The following is a 14,047-nucleotide window of genomic DNA, read 5'->3' on the forward strand; positions in this document are numbered from 1 at the left end:
CTGGCCAGGTTATGTGAGGACGTGAGGTTTCGCTAAGACGCAGTGGGCGGGCTCACGCTTTACAGACCTTTCTTATCTCCCTGAATGTCCGTCAGCTGCTGAAGAAAATCTGGTTCCCCTTGAGGCGACTCGTCATGTCCTATGAGGCACGTCACACAATCTAACATTTGTGTAAAAAAGAACCATGACATACCCGAACACTTGGATGCGTGTGGTGTCCCACGAAAGAATTCTCTGCTACCGTGGAAGACTTCACAAAGCTAGCAGCTAGGACCGAATTCTGAAAACCAGACAGGAAGGATGCCACAGAAGAGGGCCACAGCTGTTGCACAAAACAAGTACCTGGGCCAACGCACATCCAGTGCAAGGAAATCCACATGAACAGTCTTCAAGATTCCCTGGAAACTGTTAGCCATATCCAAAAAGGAAAGGAAACAAAAAAGTCTGTGTGTGTGAGAAGAGGGATCAATTTCCTTTTCTAAGTTGTTAAATACGTGAAATAAGTAATAATTCAAGAAACTTCCTTTAGTTCCTCGATGAGTTTTTGTTTGTTTTCCTTTTAGCTCGGGGTTTCTCAACTTCAGCGGTATTGACGTTTGGGCCAAATAATTCTCTGGGGGCTGTCCTGTGCAATTTAGGATGTGTAGCAGCATCCCCCCTGGTCTCTTACCCACTAGATACCAACAGCACTACTACCCCCATTTGTGACCATCAGAGATGTCTCTAGACGTTGTCAAAGATCTGGGGGACAAACTCACCTCCAGTTAGAATCATTGATGCAACTTTTCAAAGTAATGGCCTCCATAGAAGATAGTCTCTCTTTATCCATCACTTCCAATTGCTTGGCCTCAAGCAGTTTGCAGAAGACCCCACCCAAATGAACTCTTGCTTCCACAGCTGTTTAGACTCCTCTGTCATAGGATCTTATCCCAGTAAAATGCTGACAACTATCTGTGAGATAGCAGCTACCGGCCTCAAAATATGTGGACATTCCTTTGTGAAGTGCTATACAAATGTTAATTATTATTTTTACTTTCTAAAGGTATTTTCATCTTCAACGAATGTAGAACCTATGGCAAATAAAAAGTTTATTTTCTGGTGAATAGAACCATTCCCAGAATCCCCAAGTCACTTAAATTACTTGTCTTATGTGCAAATGAAGGACAGTTCAAAGAATGGGCAGTATAGAAACTGGAGGCAAGGTGACTGGATTTGAGTTTTAGCTTTGATATTAACTAGTTCTGTGATTTGGATGCCTGACAAGTTTCCCTGGCCTCAGTTTTCTCATGTGTAAATCAACAAGTTAACTACTTTTTTCTCTTTCTAGTTTTAAGATTCTGGAAGTCTCCTTCTTATATGGAATCTAACATGGATAACGGTTGAAAAAATATAATATTCATCCCCAAATAGAATAAAATGGGCAATTTGTGGTTTAAGCTCCAGTCAGAAGAATTGTCTATCCTTGTCACAAAGCAGTTCACCCACTGAATCACCCTGGCAAATTTGTAAGTACTTTGGATGAGTAATGAAAGCCAAACTGTAAAATCAAGTGTACCATGGAGAGTAATCATAGTAAATACCCTTCCTCCTTCCTCATTTTGGCATCTGCTCAGCCCATCATCTGACAACAGCTTTTATTACATGTTAATGTAATAAAATATTGTGCTATTTTATGTCATTAAAGGTTTTGGGGAAGTATATTAATACTGCATTTCAGATATTTGCAACAACTCTGTCTGAAATCTCAGTTTTCAAGATTCTACCATTAACCATTAGATATGAAATTCTTAACTAAGGTTAGTATATCCCTTTGGTTTTATCACCTCTGTGTACCAGTGAAATCTGAATTTTCATAACTGAATTAATAACTTAATCACTTCATAATTGTATGAACCAGGTGATCATAAATAATGTAAGTTAAAAGAATACTCACTGATTCAGATGTTATGAATCAACAGAGAAGTTATGAAACAACAAATTAGTAGGCATATTAATTATTCAACGAATATCTAAAAATTTCTTAAATGCAAAAAAAACCAGAAAACAAACCAACAAACCATAAACTTTTCTAATTTAATTGGGCTTAGTTGTTATTATTTTGATATTTTATAGTTCTGTACTTCTTAACCTTTCATAAACTTAGCTAGAAATATTATGACCTTAAGCTAGGAACACTGTGTAGTTGTTGCCATGTGGAATGGGAGGTCTAACTGTCTGCCTTTAGCTTTGGTATCATTCAGTATAGGTCAGTATTAATTCAACTCAATCAACTTTCATGTTCACTCATTAATTTAAGATACATACATTGAGTACTTCCTCTGTGCTAAGCACTGGGCTGTAGGGAATCAAAACACGTGACAGTTCCTGTCCTGGACTATAAAAAGGTAAGAGAATAGACAAGCTAAGACACGTTCACATAGGTAAAATACAAGGGAAAGTATGGAAATAAGGTGCTCTGTGGACTTTGAGAAAGGTAGTCTTATGCTAAGAGAAGCTTTACTAACTTCTAATAGTGGGGGTTAGGGGACAAGAGGGATGGAGAGTAAACTACTATGAAAATACCCACAATAATAGGAAAAGATCTCACATATGGCTTTTAAAAGATAGATATAAAATTTTAATCAATTTGAATGACTGAGTGTAGTCCACAGAGACAAATATGGGCTTTTTATAGGAGCAGCAGGTAGTCTACAGTAACTTCAGGGTAGGATATTCATTATTTAGGATGTTAGTCATTTATCACACTTTTATTTGTACCCTTCTTTGCTGGTTCTGTGCTAGGCTGAGGATGTGAGGAAATAAAACATGACCCAGGAGAATTTTTATTTTGGAGGGAGGACGTAAGCAAATTTGGAGCTTGGAAATTTATCTAATGAAGAAAAGTCCAAGACTGAATGCCAAGCGAAAGGAAATCAAGTTTGTTCTCCTTGAAAAGGACTATAATGTTACCTATATCTTTTCCTCACCAAGCTTCCAATCAAATCTCTATTTTTTTAATGTGTTCACCTCAGCAGTCACTTTGATTCATATCCATATGTGAATACCTATGACTGGATCTGGAGTGGTACCTGTGCTGAACTCCAAAGAGCTGAACTCTAACGCCTCATATGTCCTCTCTCACACCCTCTCTGATTGTGAGAGATATAACTCCATCACCACCACTCTGATTTAACTCCACCACTGCTTCAAAGCAGCCTTGTGAAGAGCCACATTCTTTTTTTTCCCCCATTTATTTTTTTTATTAGTTGGAGGCTAATTACTTTACAATATTGTAGTGATTTTCGTCATACATTGACATGAATCAGCCATGGATTTACATGTATTCCCCATCCTGATCCCCCCTCCCACCTCCCTCTCTACCCGATACCTCTGGGTCTTCCCAGTGCACCAGTCCCAAGCACTTGTCTCATGCATCCAGCCTGGGCTGGTGATCTGTTTCACCCTAGATAATATACATGTTTCGATGCTGTTCTCTCAAAACATCCCACCCTCGCCTTCTCCCACAGAGTCCAAAAGTCTGTTCTGTACATCTGTGTCTCTTTTTCTGTTTTGCATATAGGGTTATCGTTACCATCTTTCTAAATTCCATATATATGTGTTAGTATACTGTATTGGTCTTTATCTATCTGGCTTACTTCACTCTGTATAATAGGCTCCAGTTTCATCCATCTCATTAGAACTGATTCAAATGAATTCTTTTTAATGGCTGAGTAATAGTCCATGGTGTATATGTACCACAGCTTCCTTATCCATTCATCTGCTGATGGGCATCTAGGTTGCTTCCATGTCCTTGCTGTTACAAACAGTGCTGCGATGAACATTGGGGTGCATGTGTCTCTTTCAGATCTGGTTTCCTCAGTGTTATATGCCCAGGAGTGGGATCACTGGGTCATATGGCAGTTCTATTTCCAGTTTTTTAAGAAATCTCCACACTGTTTTCCATAGCGGCTGTACTAGTTTGCATTCCCACCAACAGTGTAAGAGGGTTCCCTTTTCTCCACACCCTCTCCAGCATTTATTGCTTGTAGACTTTTGGATAGCAGCCATCCTGACTGGCGTGTAATGGTACCTCATTGTGGTTTTGATTTGCATTTCTCTGATAATGAGTGATGTTGAGCATCTTTTCATGTGTTTGTTAGCCATCTGTATGTCTTCTTTGGAGAAATGTCTGTTTAGTTCTTTGGCCCATTTTTTTATTGGGTCATTTATTTTTCTGGAATTGAGCTGCAAGAGTTGGTTGTATATTTTTGAGATTAATCCTTTGTCTGTTGCTTTGTTTGCTATTATTTTCTCCCAATCTGAGGGCTGAAAGAGCCACATTCTTAAATGCAAAGGTCAGTGTTCTGTCCTCATCTTCCTTGAGCCACCATCAGCATTTGACATCCATGAGCATTTTCTCCTTTTGTCCTTTGGGCAATAGAAGTACCATTCTAACTTCTTTTTCTACCCACTGGATCCTCCTGCTCAGTCTCCTCTGCTTGTTCTTTTTTATATCCCCCTGAATGCTAAAAGCTGAAGTGTCTCAGGGCTCTCACGTACAATATTTTACTTTTCTTTCTGCCTATGTCTGAACAGACAGCCCTATCACTTACTAGGTGTTTGATCATAAGAAAGTCACTTAATGTCTCCAAGATTCAGTTTCCTCGTCTATAAACTGAGGATAATAAAAGTTGCTACTTCCAGTGGTCATAAAGACTAAATGAAATGTCTATGTAAAATACTTAGAACAGTGTTCACCACTATATGCATTAACAGAGTGAAATATTCTTATCATCATGTTCTTTATCACTCATTCCAGCATGATTTCCTCTAGTCTCAGTGACTTTAAATTCCATCTTTACACTATAAACCCAAAGTTTATCTCTAGTCTGAACTTCTACCGTAAACTTTAGAATCACCTATTCAACTGCTCACTCAACATCTCCATTTGAATTTCTAGCTGCTGCTGCTGCTAAGTCACTTCAGTTGTGTCCAACTCTGTGAGACCCCATAGACAGCAGCCCACCAGGCTCCTCTGTCCCTGGGATTCTCCAGGCAAGAATGCTGGAGTGGGTTGCCATTTCCTCCTCCAATGCATGCATGCTAAGTCGCTTTAGTCGTGTCCGACTCTGGGCGACCCCATGGACAGCAGCCCAACAGACTCCTCTAACCACGGGATTTCTAGGCAAGAATACTGGAGTGGGTTGTCACCTCCTTCTCCTGAATTTCTAGGGAGCATTACAAATTTAACACATCAAACCTTTCATTTTCATCCAGTTTTATGCATGGTAATGCCACTCTTCCAGTTGTTGAGGCTTTCTTTCCCACTGCACATTCAATCCATCAGGAGATTCTATTTCTACCTTCACAATGTTTCCATTCTCTAACCACTTCTCACCAATCCCACTGCTACCACCCTACTCCAAGACATCATCATCTGTTGCCTGAATGACTGCAGTATGCTCTTCCCACCCATATTTTCTTTTCTGGTTACTGCAACCACAGGGATCCTGCTAAAGTAAAAGTGAGATCAAGTCACTGCTCTGCTCAGTCTCTTGCAGCCCGGCATGATCTCCCTGACCTCAACTTTTACTCCTCTTTTCCTTCTCATTTCCCACCAGCTAGGCTAGCATCTTTGTTGCTCCTGACAGAGTCCAACAGCTTCTGCCTCAGAGCCTCTGCATTTGCTTTTTCTTATGCCTGAAACATCCAATATCCATATGCTTACTCTCCCTCACTTCCTTTAGGTCTCATTTCAAACGTTATCTTATCAGTGAGGCCTGTCTTATTCTAGATAAAATCTAGAACATCTCTCACGTCCCACCTTCCAGCACTCCTTATCCCTTCTCCCCAACTTTATTTTTCACTGTATTTATTCACCATCTGATATGTTGCATATTTGTTATTTTGAATGTAATGGCAAGGACTTTATTTTATTCACCACTACTTATTTTTAGATTCCTCAGTATCTTAAACAGTACCCAACATGGTGTGTGTGTGTGCGTAGTCGCTCAGTCATGTCTGACTCTTTGCAACCCCTTGGACTGTAGCCCTCCAGGCTCCACTGTCTGTGGAATCCTCCAGGCAAGAATACTGGAATGGGTTGCCATTTCCTACTCCAGGGGAATACATAGACAGTACTTGGTAGATATTTTATGAATGAATGAATGAAACAGACGTGAGTATGCGGAATAGGAATTATAAAATGATCAAAGAAAAACTTAAGCTTTGTCTAATTTTGTCCTATGACTAGCCCATCTTAAGAATAAATTCTGCCAAAACATGATTGTTTTTGCTCTTAGATAGTACTGTGTATTGAGGGAGAGAGATAGTATAAAAAACACAAAAAAGAAAACTATTTATTCTTCACCACCTCCTTCTTATGCTTCATGGGTCATTCCAGTTGCTGCAGTAAATCCTCATCTGATGAATAGGACTGAGAATTAGAAAGCAAAAAGTTCCTTTGAAATTCCTTTGAAAGTAGTAACAGATAGAACTATTTTGTTGCACTGAACTTTTACTTCTGAACTTATATGTCTCTGACAAGCTTAGATGTCTTGTTTCTAACACCTGACAGATTATAAGGGTTTATTATATGTGTGACCCTTTAGTGGATATATCAGTTCAGAGCATACATACCCATGTCATGAGACAGGGTAGAGAAGTCTTAGCCTGAGGAAGGGAGTTTCTGATGGAAATAGCAGATCACATATAATTCTAATTAGAATTATGAGATAATTCTAATTAGGAATTTGCAAAAACTCAGTGGAAACAGATATCTGGGACTCTACAAGCTTCTTTCTCCTGAAAAAGTCCTAACTTTCACATCTGGTATACTCCAGAAGAAACAGAATATGCATTGGCCCACAACTAAGTTTTTTAAAATGTGTTGGGTTGAATAAGAGATCTGAAGTACCACCGAGAACACTTTAGGGCCACTTTCCGGAGTATTTTTTAGAAGAAAATTTCAAACCATATTTGAGAAGATAAACTGCTTTAAATCAAGTAAAAGTAAACAGTGTGAAGCTAGTCCCAGGGCCTGACTAACCAAGTACTTAGACTGAAAGCTTTCAGGTCTCACAGCCCCTGGATAACACTTGAAGCAAATGCAAGACGGCTGGAATAGCAAACAGGAGTGTCCTAAACCTTGTGATATTGATTTGGGGCACAGAAGAACTGAGAACACTTTGGTAACAAGACTACAAATGCACTGATTTTGGTTTTTCTTTTAAGTCTGTAAGAGGAGATGAATATACCTAGGATCATGGTGAAATGTGTGAACTGTTGGTTTTTTCTTTGGTACTTAAATTTAATTTGTAATACACAAACCAAAGTTTAAAGGCTCTTGAAAGTATGCAGAAACTGAGGGCTTCCTGTTTCTTCTTATCTGGTAACCTAGAAGTCAAAGCCATTATTCAGCTATAGCTCAGATGGTAAAGAATCTGCCTGCAATGCAGGAGACCTGGGTTTGATCCCTGGGTCAGGAAGATCTGCTGGAGAAGGAAATTGCAATCTGCTCCAGTATTCTTGGCTGGAGAATCCCATGGACAGAGGAGCTGGTGGGCTACAGTCCATGGTGTCACAGAGAGTCAGACACGACTAAGTGACTAACACACACACACAGTTGAACAATTATTCCTTGAAAACCATCTTTTAGCACAACTGTGTTTAGCAGTGAAAAGAGCCAGCTCCTTGTAAAGCATCAGAAGATTAATAATTAGCTTTCCTTTATGCTATGTTAGGAAAATTATTTTTCCGTTTACATTTGAATTAGCTTTAATGAGAACACTGAGCTGTTTCAAAGGGTATCCAAAATATATTAACAGATTTCAAAAAACATCTAGAAGTTCTGATATAAAGCATACCCAGAAGGACAGTCTCTTCTTATAGTAGAATTAGGGTAATTGAGATTTTGTGATGCAAAATTGCACACAAATGTAAATTTAGTTTTTTTTTTAATATTTATTTTTTTATGGGGTCTTAGTTTCAGTCCTAGGGATCTTCAATTTTTGTTGCAGCGTGGGAACTCTTAGTTGTGGTATGTGAGATCTAGTTTCCTGATCATGAGTGGAACTGGAGTCAGCATTGGGAACTCAGAGTCTTAGCCATTGGACCACCAGGGAAGTCCTGTAATCCCAGTTGCTGAGGGTTAGGAAAGCAGGAGCTCCTTCAGCTGGGTGGCTCTGGATGGGGGTCTCCAGAAGATGTCATCTGGGCCTGCAGTCATCTGAAGTGAGTTGGACTGGAGAAAGTGCTTTCAGGAATATTCCTCAGGTGGCTGTCAGCTAGGGGCCTCAGTGTCTGGCCATGTGGACTTTTCCTTAGGACATGACAGCTGACCTCTCCCAGAATAAGCAATCCAAGAGAGGAACAACCAAGATAGAAACTGCAGGGCCTTTTTAATGACCTAGCGTTCAAAACCACACCACCCCCACTGCCACTTTATCCACTTGAAGCAAACCGCTAAGTCCAGCCTACATCCAAGGCAAGGGCCAAAAAGGCAAATTTCTTGAAGGGAAGAACATCAGGTATTTGTGGACATATTTTTAAAATCACCAGGTAATCTAGCATGTTATAAGTACTTTGCTGCTGCTCAGTCACTTCAGTAGTGTCCGACTCTGTGCAGCCCCATAGACGGCAGCCCACCAGGCTCCCCCCTCCCTGGGATTCTCCAGGCAAGAACACTGGAGTGGGTTGCCATTTCCTTCTCCAATGCATGAAAGTGAAACGTGAAAGTAAATTTGCTCAGTTGTGTCCGACTCTTAGCGACCTCATGGACCGCATCAATAAATTACATGTTAACATATTTATGACTGAGGAATATTTTATCGGTGAGCTTTCAGCTTGTTGCTCTCCTTTGAGCAATGACCATTTGTATTAGGTAGATAAAATCAACAGAATGGGAAAGACTAGAGATCTCTTCAAGAAAATTAGAGATAACAAAGGAACATGTCATGCAAAGATGGGCACAAGAAAGGACAGAAACAGTATGGACAGAAACAGCAGATATTAAGAAAAGGTGGCAAGGATACACAGAAGAACTATACAAAAAAGACCTTAATGACTCACATAACCGTGATGGTGTGATCACTCACCTGGAGCCAGACATCCTGGAGTCCAAAGTCAAGTGGGCCTTAGGAAGCATCACTACAAACAAAGCTAGTGGAGGTGATGGAATTCCAGCTAAGCTATTTCAAATCCTAAAGGATGATGCTGTGAAACTGCTCACTCAACATGCCAACAAATTTGGAAAACTCAGCAGTGGCCACAGAACTGGAGAAGGTCCCTTTTCATTCCAATCCCAAAGAAGGGCGATGCCAAAGAATGTTTAAACTACCACACAATTTCACTCATCTCACATGCTAGCAAAGTAATGCTCAAAATTCTCCAAGCTAGGCTTCGACAGTACATAAACTGAGGACTTCCCAATGTCCAAGCTGGCTTTAGAAAAGGCAGAGTAACCAGGTCAAATTGCCAACATTTGTTGGAGCATCAAAAAAGCAAGAGAGTTCCAGAATCTACTTCTGCTTCATTGACTATGATGAAGCCTTTGACTGTGTGGATCACAACAAACTGTGAAAAATTCTTCAAGAGCTGGAAATACCAGACCGCCTGACCTGCCTCCTGATAAATCTGTATGCAGGTCAAGAAGCAGCAGTTAGAAATGGACATGAAACAATGGACTGGTTCCAAATTGGGAAAGGAGTACATCAAGGCTGTATATTGTCACCCTGCTTATTAAACTTATATATAGAGTTCAGTTCAGTTAACGTCAGTCACTCAGTCGTGTCCAACTCTTTGAGACCCCGTGGATTGCAGCACGCCAGGCCTCCCTGTACATCATTAACTCCCGGAGTTTACTCAAACTCATGTCCATTGAGTCGGTGATGTCACCCAATCATCTCATCCTCTATTGTCCCCTTCTCTCGCCTTCAGTCTTTCCCAGCATCAGGGTCTTTTCCAATGAGTCAACTCTTCGCATGAGGTGGCCAAAGTATTGGAGTTTCAGCTTCAGCATTAGTCCTTCCAATGAAGATTCAGGACTGATTTCCTTTAGGATTGACTGGTTCTTGCAGTCCAAGGGACTCTCAAGAGTCTTCAACACCACAGTTCAAAAGCATCAATTCTTCCGTGCTCAGCTTTCTTTACAGTCCAACTTTCATATCCATACATGACTACTGGGAAAACCATAGCCTTGACTAGATGGACCTTTGTTGGCAAAGTAATGTCTGCTTTTTAATATGCTGCCTAGGTTGGTCATAACTTTTTTCCCAAGGAGAAAGTGTGTTTTAATTTAATGGCTGCAGTCCCCATCTGCAGTGATTTTGGAGTCCAAGAAAATAAACTCTGTCACTGTTTCCATTGTTTCCCCACCTATTTCCCATGAAGTGATGGGACCGGATGCCATGATCTTTGTTTTCTGAATGTTGAGCTTTAAGCCAGCTTTTCCCTCTCCTCTTTTGCTTTCATCAAGAGGCTCTTTAGTTCTTCTTCACTTTCTGCCATAAGTGTTATCTGCATATCTGAAGTTATTGATATTTCTCCCGGCAATCTTGCTTCCAGCTTGTGCTTCATCCAGCCCAGCGTTTCTCATGATGTACTCTGCATATAAGTTAAATAAGCAGGGTGACAATATACAGCCTTGACGTACTCCTTTTCCTATTTGGAACCAGTCTGTTTTTCCATGTTCAGTTCTAAATGTTGCTTCCTGACCTGCATACAGATTTCTCAAGAGGCAGGTCAGGTGGTCTGGTATTCTCATCTCTTACAGAATTTTCCATAGTTTATTGTGATCCACACAATCAATGGCTTTGGCATAGTCAGTAAAGCAGAAATAGATGTTTTTCTGGAACTCTCTTGTTTTTTCGATGATCCAGCAGATGTTGGCAATTTGATCTCTGGTTCCACTGTCTTTTCTAAAACAAGTTTCAACATCTGGAAGTTCATGGTTCACGTATTGTTGAAGCCTAGCTTGGAGAATTTTGAGCATTACTTTGCTAGTGTGTGAAATGAGTGCAATTGTGCGGTAGTTTGAACATTCTCTGGCATTGCCTTTCTTAGGGATTGGAATGAAAACTGACCTTTTCCAGGTCAGTTATAGAGTTTTCCAGGTCATGTATAGAGTACATCATGCAAAATGCCAGGCTGGATGAAGCATAAACTGGAATCAAGATTGCCGGGAGAAATATCAATAACCTCAGATATGCTGATGATACCACCCTTATGGCAGAAAGCAAAGAGGAACTGAAGAGCCTCTTGATGAAAGTGAAAGAGGAGAGTGAAAAAGCTGGCTTGAAACTCAACATTCAAAAAACGAGTATCATGGCATCCGGTCCCATCACTTCATGGCAAATAGATGGGGAAACAATGGAAACAGTGACAGAGTTTATTTTCTTGGGCTCCAAAATCACTGCAGATGGAGACTGCAGCCATGAAATTAAAAGACACTTATGCCTTCGAAGGAAAGTTATGACCAACCTAGACAGCATATTAAAAAGCAGAGATATCACTTTGCTGACAGAAGTCCGTCTAGTCAAAGCTGTGGTTTTTCCAGTAGTCACGTATGGACATGAGAGTTGGACCATAAAGAAGGCTAAGCACCAAAGAATTGATGCTTTTGAACTGTGGTGTTGGAGAAGACTCTTGAGAGTCACTTGGACTGCAAGGAGATCAAACCAGTCAATCCTAAAGGAAATCAGTCCTGAATGTTCATTGGAAGGACTGATGTTGAAGCTGAAACTCCAATACTTTGGCCACCTCATGCAAAGAACTGATTCATTAGAAAAGACCATGACTCTGGGAAAGATTGGGGGCAGGAAGAGAAGGGGACAACAGAGGACGAGACGGTTGGATGGCATCACTGACTCTATGGACATGAGTTTGAGCAAGCTCTGGGAGTTGATGATGGACAGGGAAGCTTGGCATGCTGAAGTCCATGGGGTCGTAAAGAGTGGGACACAACTCAGTGACTGAACTGAACTGAGATAAAATCAAATAATGTTTAAAGCATTATCGCAATCTGTTGTCTGTGTCCATATTCACTCTAATAATAGCTGTATCACTCTTCCCTGAACCCACCAAGGACCTGCCCCAGTCCTTGCAGAAAACCCTTATTTTTCTCTTATGTGCATAGGAAATGCCATACTCCCGCAGCAGAGTTGCTTTCTACACATAGCAAAATACTTTTTGATATGGCACTTTGTCAAAAGGTGTGGACAGTTCAAATAAATTCATACTCTAAAATTCTATAAAGTCTCCCTTGTCTTCAGACTTAGCCTTAGTGAACTTTAATAGACTCCTGTGGCATGAGTCTTCCCTTTCAGAAGTCATGTTGCTTTTGACATAATAAGATGCCTTTACTTAGGTGTTCAGTGAGCCACAGAGAATTCCTGCCTTGCAAACTGTAGATCTGCTTGACGTATTTAAAGATACAGTGAGTGAGTGAGTGAAAGTCGCTCAGTCCTGTCTGACTGTGACCCCACGGACTATACAGTCCATGGAATTCTCCAGGCCAGAATACTGAAGTGGGTAGCCTTTCCCTTCTCCAGGGGATCTTCCCAACCCAGGGATCAAACCCAGGTCTCCTGCATTGCAGGCAGATTCTTTACCAACTGAGCTATGACACAAGGATCTCTCAAATAACAGACAAGTTATAGTTATGGTGAGGTTATAAATCAGTTCCAAAACCCACAAAATCTTATTTGATCTAAAAATTGCTCCTACAAAACTTCACCAGTGCACCATAAAATGTGTTTTCCAGGTAAAATTTATGACTGTGGGAATTGCTTCCTGTAGCACTCATGCTAGTTCTCCAGCCAGAATATCTGGGATTCCTCTACTTTATCCCGGTCCCGTGCAGTGGCACCAGTAGCATTCCCAGTAGCCAGAAAGGTAATAGCCATCTCTGTTGCTCAGAGTCCTGTGGTGATAACAGGGACAGAGGACAAGGGTACACTTTTGATGTATCAGTCTGTTTATGTCTAAAGGCCCTTCTAACAAATATGATACATCTAGGGACTGACTTCATATCCAAATTATGGAGATCATCTGCTTCCTAGAGAGGTAACACTGTACTCAAATCAGCCATGTAATGAGTTTTTAGGTCTTTAGTTGAATTTTCCTTAAATAGTGACATTAACAGACCATTCCACCTAACTTGACAACCAGATATGCTCCAGATTAATACCTGGTATTTATATGTACCACTTATTTACCCTTTCACATAGAACATCACCTTCATTTTATTGAAAGAGTTCCAAAGTATAGTTTAAAATATTTTTGTATTAAAGTATAATGGATCATGAAAATATTTTTTCTTATAATAGACATTATCTTAAGAGTTGTGTTCTAAGGCTATGCTGACCATATTGGATAGCACAGATATTGAGCTTTTCATAATCATAGAAATTCCACTGGACAGTGCTGTACTGAGGAATCAATGTGTTATGAGATCAGCTATTTTTATAGATGTGGAAAATAAGATAAAGGAGTACTAGTACAAAATTCTAAAATCTTAGGTAAATGTTATAAACCTGTCTTATGTGTTACATAGTAAAGAATGAGTATTGCAGAAGTTGAAACAACTCAATTATGGAATATTGATGAATTTTCTCTGACCAAAAATCTATTTTTAAGAAAAAAATTCAGTACATTATTAAGAGCAAGCAAATTTGGGTGTGTGTGCATGTGTGTGTGTGTTTACACCTAATAAAAGTTTGCAACTTCAGAATGAACTTCCTAGGTTTTCTTTTTTGCTATAAAAATATAGTACTGCCTTAAAAAATCATTTTGTTGAGGTATAATTTATATGCAACAAAATGCATCCACTTTAAAGTAATAAGTTAGATAAATGCATACACCACTCTAACTATTAATATCACCCAAGTTAAGATAATACGACTTCCTTTCACCTCAGTGTTTCCTTTGCTACTTTGCTGTCAATATCCTCTCCATGAAATATCCTATCCACCTCCACTCCATGAAATTACTAATCTGCTTTGTAAACTGATTTTGTCTTATGAATATTCAATTCAATTGAATCATATAGTTAGGTATTCTTTTTTTATTT

The sequence above is a fragment of the Dama dama genome, chromosome 12 (genome assembly GCF_033118175.1).
Source record: "Dama dama isolate Ldn47 chromosome 12, ASM3311817v1, whole genome shotgun sequence".
NCBI classification, from domain to species: domain Eukaryota; kingdom Metazoa; phylum Chordata; class Mammalia; order Artiodactyla; family Cervidae; genus Dama; species Dama dama.